The following is a 6,584-nucleotide window of genomic DNA, read 5'->3' on the forward strand; positions in this document are numbered from 1 at the left end:
ATTTGCCACTGACCTAAAAAGACACTGTGCGAGCTGCATAGTATGACAGCTTGCTGCGAGTTGTTCCGAATAGGACATGACATGGTTGTCCAAAGGCCATTAGTGCTGAACTGCAGCCATTCTGGGTACGCCATATTGAGCTCACTATGCATGACGACTTCATTGCGTGGATGAACCGCGTTGTCGTTCCTGAAAGCGTGAAGACTGTAGTCCTTGTACTATGGTATTATCAGCATATCGGGATAAAGAAGATGAAGACTCTTGCGGGGTCACTGGTCTGGTAGCCTGGTATCAAGGATTCCCTTGAAAAGGCAGTGCGCAAACGCAGCGTGCTGCAGGAGTTCTTCCTGCAGCGTGCAATTTTGTTCTGCAGCACGCTGCAGAAGGAAATGGCTGTGCTGCAGGAGTTCTTCCTGCAACACAGCCATTTTTTGTTTCCTTAAATTCCTGTGATCACCCGTGGCAACAGGACCACTTGATTTTTGCAGAAAAGTAATCGCGAAATTTTCTAATTGTTGTAGATGACTTTTCAAAATGATTATGTGTGAAGTGCATGCTGCCGAAAAAAGGTACTAAAACAGCTGAGGTTGTGCGTTTGTTGTTCGCTGCTCCGACTGAAGTTGTAAACAGGTAATGGTCTCCCATTCCGCGCACCTAACTGCGCTGAACAAAATCTGAGTTTCCAAGTTTTGTGAACGTGAATGTTGGTAAGTACAGATTGAATCGACCATATCACCTTAAATCTACTGTACTGTCCAAAAGAGTGGTGCTAAGAACTAGAGCTTTTTTGAAGGGGTTAATGAAAAAAGTAAAAGAGAAACAGATCGCTGCAACGTCGCCTAGATCAGTTCTTGTTCTAGTATGGTTCAACGCCTCTTACTTTTACGGGAAGATCACCAGAAGGAATTTTTGCGATGCTAACTGAGGACCTGCTTATTGTTGCTACGACCAGTTGTGAGGGGTGTTTTGAGTGACCAACAGAGAAAGTGAAAACGTCCGCTGCCAAGCGGCACGCGACGGCGTTCCGTTCTTTCGCTGTGGGTGAGTGTACGATCGGTAGACGGTCAAGAGGTTACCGGGTAAAGTGTAGCAAATCGAATAGACATGCAAATACTTAGTGTTTGTAAGAAATCACGTGCCATAATGCGCATCCTGATCAATTGCGCTGCTCTTGTCTCAAATGGGAAAAAGAGCCAGCTGTGGTCTATAAGTCTGAACTACCGCATGTGCCCGAAGAAGAGGACCCGTCTGCTCTGACGACGACATTCTCACCACCGACACAAAACCAGTCGAGCACGAAGCGTACGCAGCAGCCTGTACCGACGATTCTTCGAAGAAGCAGCCGACAACGCAGGCTGCTTCATTGCTGGGGCTATAATATCCACACTTCAGTTTTGCCAAGAATTAAGTGTGGGGTTCGCATTGCGATATGTTACACCAACACGTGTCTTAGTTATCGGGTCGTGGTGATAAGTGAGTGAACACCTCTGCGCATGTGCAACGGAAAGACAGTTGTATCTGAGGGGCATGGGCTTTGCCTATACTGTCTTTTTTTGTTTTTTCAAGGCTGGCCGTTGGCATGCCGAAATCAAGAATTCAAAAAGCATGCCCCAGCTCTTGAGATACAAACGATTTGAACCCACGCCCTCGAGGTGGCAATCTAGTGTCATACTACAAAGCCACACTGGTGCTTGAAACCAATTTTGCAAAAAGGCCCCAAACGGGTGTCATGTCGCACATGGAATCGCGCTAATCTGAATAATATAGCGGTGCACTAACAACAAGTTATCATGCAATGCTGATCTCACAACTTGTGCGGGATTTAAAGCTTTCCAATCACTGCACAGTGCTAAGCTACAATTCTTCATCGTCATCAGCCACATACAGCATCAAAAGAGTGCACATATCTTACAGATGTATACCGTGTACATCGCTTATCTACAGAAGCATGATTAATGCCGTAACGGCTATCCTACTTGTCTAAATTTGTGATGACATCATCATCGTTTATTTTTTTCTTAAAGGCCCCTGCTGTGTATCACATAAGAGAGGGTGGTAACATAGAAAGTTAGTCGTAGTAGATACCCTAATGAAATCGAAAACTTCAAACACAGGTGGCCTTACCCCAACACGAGTCTCCACTCATAGTTCTCATATTACATAAGGGAGGGGGGTAACATGTAAGTTAGTCATAGGAGATACCCTAATCAAATCGCAAACTTCAAACACAGGTGGCCTTACCCCAACACGAGTCTCCACTCATAGTTCTCATACTCCATAAGGGAGGGGGGTAATATAGAAAGTTAGTCGTAGGAGATACCCTGATGAAATCGAAAACTTCAAACACAGGTGGCCTTACCCCAACACGAGTCTCCACTCATAGTTCTCATATTACATAAGGGAGAGGTTGACATAGAAAGTTATTCGTATGAGATACCCTAATGAAATCAAAAACTTCAAACACAGTTGTCCTTACCCCAACACGAGTCTGCACTCATAGTTCTCATAATACATAAGGGAGGGGAATAACATAGAAAGTGAATCGTAGGAGATACCCTAATGAAATCGAAAACTTCAAACACAGTTCGCCTTACCCCAACACGAGTCTCCACCCATAGTTCTCATATTACAAAAGGGAGGGGGGTAACATAGAAAGTTATTCGTAGGAGATACCCTAATGAAATCGAAAACTTCAAACACAGGTGGCCTTACCCCAACACGAGTCTCCACTCATAGTTCTCATATTACAAAAGGGAGGTGGGTAACATAAAAAGTTAGTCGTAGGAGATACCCTAATGAACTCGAAAACTTCAAACACAGGTGGCCTTACCCCAACACGAGTCTCCACTCATAGTTCTCATAATACAAAATTGAGGAGGGTAACATAGAAAGTTATTCGTAGGAGATACCCTAATGAAATCGAAAACTTCAAACACAGTTGGCCTTACCCCAACACGAGTTTCCACCCCAACACGAGCTTCCACGCATAGTTCTCATATTACAAAAGGAAGGGGGGTAACATAGAAAGCTATTCGTAGGAGATACCCTAATGAAATCGAAAACTTCAAACACAGGTGGCCTCACCCTAACACGAGTCTCCACTCATAGTTCTCATATTACAAAAGCGAGGGGGGTAACATATAAAGTTATTCGTAGGAGATACCCTAATGAAATCGAAAACTTCAAACACAGTTGGCCTTACCCCAACACGAGTTTCCACCCCAACACAAGTTTCCACTCATAGTTCTCATATTACAAAAGGGAGGGGGGTAACATACAAAGTTATTCGTAGGAGATACCCTAATGAAATTGAAAACTTCAAACACAGATGGCCTTACCCAAACACGAGTCTCCACTCATAGTTCTCATATTACAAAAGGGAGGGGGGTAACATAGAAAGTTATTCGTAGGAGATACCCTAATGAAATCGAAAACTTCAAACGAAGTTGGCCTTACCCCAACACGAGTTTCCACACCAACACGAGTTTCCACTCATAGTTCTCATATTACAAAAGGAAGGGGGGTAACATAGAAAGTTATTCGTAGGAAATACCCTAATGAAATCAAAAACTTCAAACACAGGTGGCCTTACCCCAACGCGAGTCTCCACTCATAGTTCTCATATTACAAAAGGGAGGGGGGTAACATAGAAAGTTATTCGTGGGAGATACCCTAATGAAGTCGAAAACTTCAAACACAGTTGTGCTTACCCCAACACGAGTTTCCACCGCAACACGAGTTTTCACTCATAGTTCTCATATTACAAGAGGAAGGGGGGTAACATAGAAAGTTATCCGTAGGAGATACCCTAATGAAATCGAAAAATTCAAACACAGGTGGCCTTACTTCAACACGAGTCTCCACTCATAGTTCTCATGTTACAAAAGGGAGGGGGGTAACATAGAAAGTTACTCGTAGAAGATACCCTAATGAAATCAAAAACTTCAAACAAAGGTGGCCTTACCCCAACACGAGTCTCCGCTCATAGTTCTCGTATTACATAAAGGAGGGGGTAACACAGAAAGTTATTCGTAGGAGATACCCTAATGAAATCGAAAACTTCAAACACAGTTGGCCATACCCCAACACGAGTTTTCACTCATAGTTCTCATATTACAAGAGGAAGGGGGGTAACATAGAAAGTTATTCGTAGGAGATACCCTAATGAAATCGAAAACTTCAAACACAGTTGGCCATACCCCAACACGAGTCTCCACTCATAGTTCTCATATTACAAAAGGAAGGGGGGTAACATAGAAAGTTATTCGTAGGAGATACCCTAATGAAATCGAAAACTTCAAACACAGTTGGCCCTACCCCAACAGGAGTTCCCACCCCAAGACGAGTTTCTACTCATAGTTCTCATACTACAAAAGGAAGGGGGGTAACATAGAAAGTTATTCGTAGGAGATACCCTAATGAAATCTAAAACTTCAAACACAGGTGGCCTTACCCCAACACGAGTCTCCACACATAGTTTTCATATTACATAAGGGAGGGGGGTAACATAGAAAGTTATTCGTAGGAGATACCCTAATGTAATCAAAAACTTTAAACACAGGTGGCCTTACCCCAACACGAGTCTCCACTCATAGTTCTCATATTACAAAAGGGAGGGGGGTAACATAGAAAGTTATTCATAGGGGATACCCTAATGAAATCGAAAACTTCAAACACAGTTGGCCTTACCCCAACACGAGTCTCCGCTCATAGTTTTCGTATTACATAAGGGAGGGGGTAACATAGAAAGTTATTCGTAGGAGATACCCTAATGAAATCGAAAACTTCAAACACAGGTGGCCTTACCCCAACACGAGTCTCCGCTCATAGTTCTCGTATTACATAAGGGAGGGGGTAACATTGAAAGTTATTCGTAGGAGATACCCTAATGAAATCGAAAACTTCAAACACAGTTGGCCTTACCCCAACACGAGTTTCCACCCCAACACGAGTTTCTACTCATAGTTCTCATATTACAAATGGAAGGGGGGTAACATAGAAAGTTATTCGTAGGAGATACCCTAATGAAATTGAAAACTTCAAACACAGTTGGCCTTACCCCAACACGAGCTTCCACCCCAACACGAGTTTCCACTCATAGTTCTCATATTACAAATGAGAGGGGGGTAACATAGAAAGTTATTCGTAGGAGATACCCTAATGAAATCAAAAACTTCAAACACAGGTGGCCTTACCCCAAAAAGAGTCTCCACTCATAGTTCTCATATTACAAATGAGAGGGGGGTAACATAGAAAGTTATTCGTAGGAGATACCCTAATGAAATCAAAAACTTCAAACACAGGTGGCCTTACCCCAACACGAGTCTCCGCTCATAGTTCTCGTGTTACATAAGGGAGGGGGTAACATAGAAAGTTATTCGTAGGAGATACCCTAATGAAATCGAAAACTTCAAACACAGGTGGCCTCACCCCAACACGAGTATCCACTCATAGTTCTCATTAACAGTATTATATAGGCCTGGAAATTCATAATATTTTATTTGAGTTTTTGTTGATTTGATATTTCTTATCTTTTGCAGTCTCTTTCTGTTGTATGTTTCGTCGCGGTGAACTGCGGTACATACGAAGCGTTACTTAATTTTTTTCATTCTATTTTTATCTCTGAAGTTTTGTTATTTTATATCAATGAAATTCAACATTGGGCTACGGAGAGGCGAAGGTCGTCTGTGATTTATTCTCCCTTTTTGAAACACGCCTTCCACTTCTTCTCCCTGATCTTGTTTTATTAACCCTTCAAACAACGACCGTTTCAGTGAATTCTAGATTCGCACCATGTATCTTATTCATTAGTAGCATCTCTTTCGGCCACAATGGGTCTACTGCGGTCCAATTGGGCTTTGCAAAAAATAAGTGCGTTGGTTAGAACATGGCATGCCAGACTGTAGTTATTTCATACGCATAGAGCTATTGTAGCAGAGAGATGGGCCAAGAACTTGACAGCTGCGTGAGCAAACCATCGGTTGCCCTCCTAGATAAGGAGTTTCAGCATGCGGCAATTGGCGTATTCGTGTAATGCATCTGATATTCTGCCTCAAGATTTGCGTAAATAAAGTGTGACGTTTGCTCAAATGTTCTTTCCTTTCTTTCTTTCTTCTTTTTCCTGGATGTCATATATAAATGCGATGCGGGATGAATAAACCTTCAGTTGATAGTCTGCGCTTGTCCTTGTCTTTTTCCCGTCCGCGTTTTCTACCGCGTAGTACACTTAGATCATGTGTCACCAACTGGCCCAATCGTCCACTTTGTAACGGGCTAAGCAGCACTCACATTAAAAAAAAAAACTAGGGCGGAAGAACAAGAACAACTGCACCCACAATCTTGTGCACGCTTTTCCGTTCTTTTAGTTCTAGTGAGCGCTGCACAGTCATTAGTATGAGTCCGTTCCCATAGCCAAGGTTTCAATTTTAATGCAGCTATTTCACTGTAATCTTTCCGAAGGTTGTTTACAACTTTTAGGTTAATTTTTTGTTTCGTTGACGATCGTTTCACAGTAATGGATAAGGAAGAATTATCAATACTCGGTCGTGGTCACCAATGAAGGCTTTCGGGTGCGTTGTTGGTAT

This window comes from Rhipicephalus microplus, chromosome 8 (assembly GCF_043290135.1).
Source record: "Rhipicephalus microplus isolate Deutch F79 chromosome 8, USDA_Rmic, whole genome shotgun sequence".
NCBI lineage: Eukaryota > Metazoa > Arthropoda > Arachnida > Ixodida > Ixodidae > Rhipicephalus > Rhipicephalus microplus.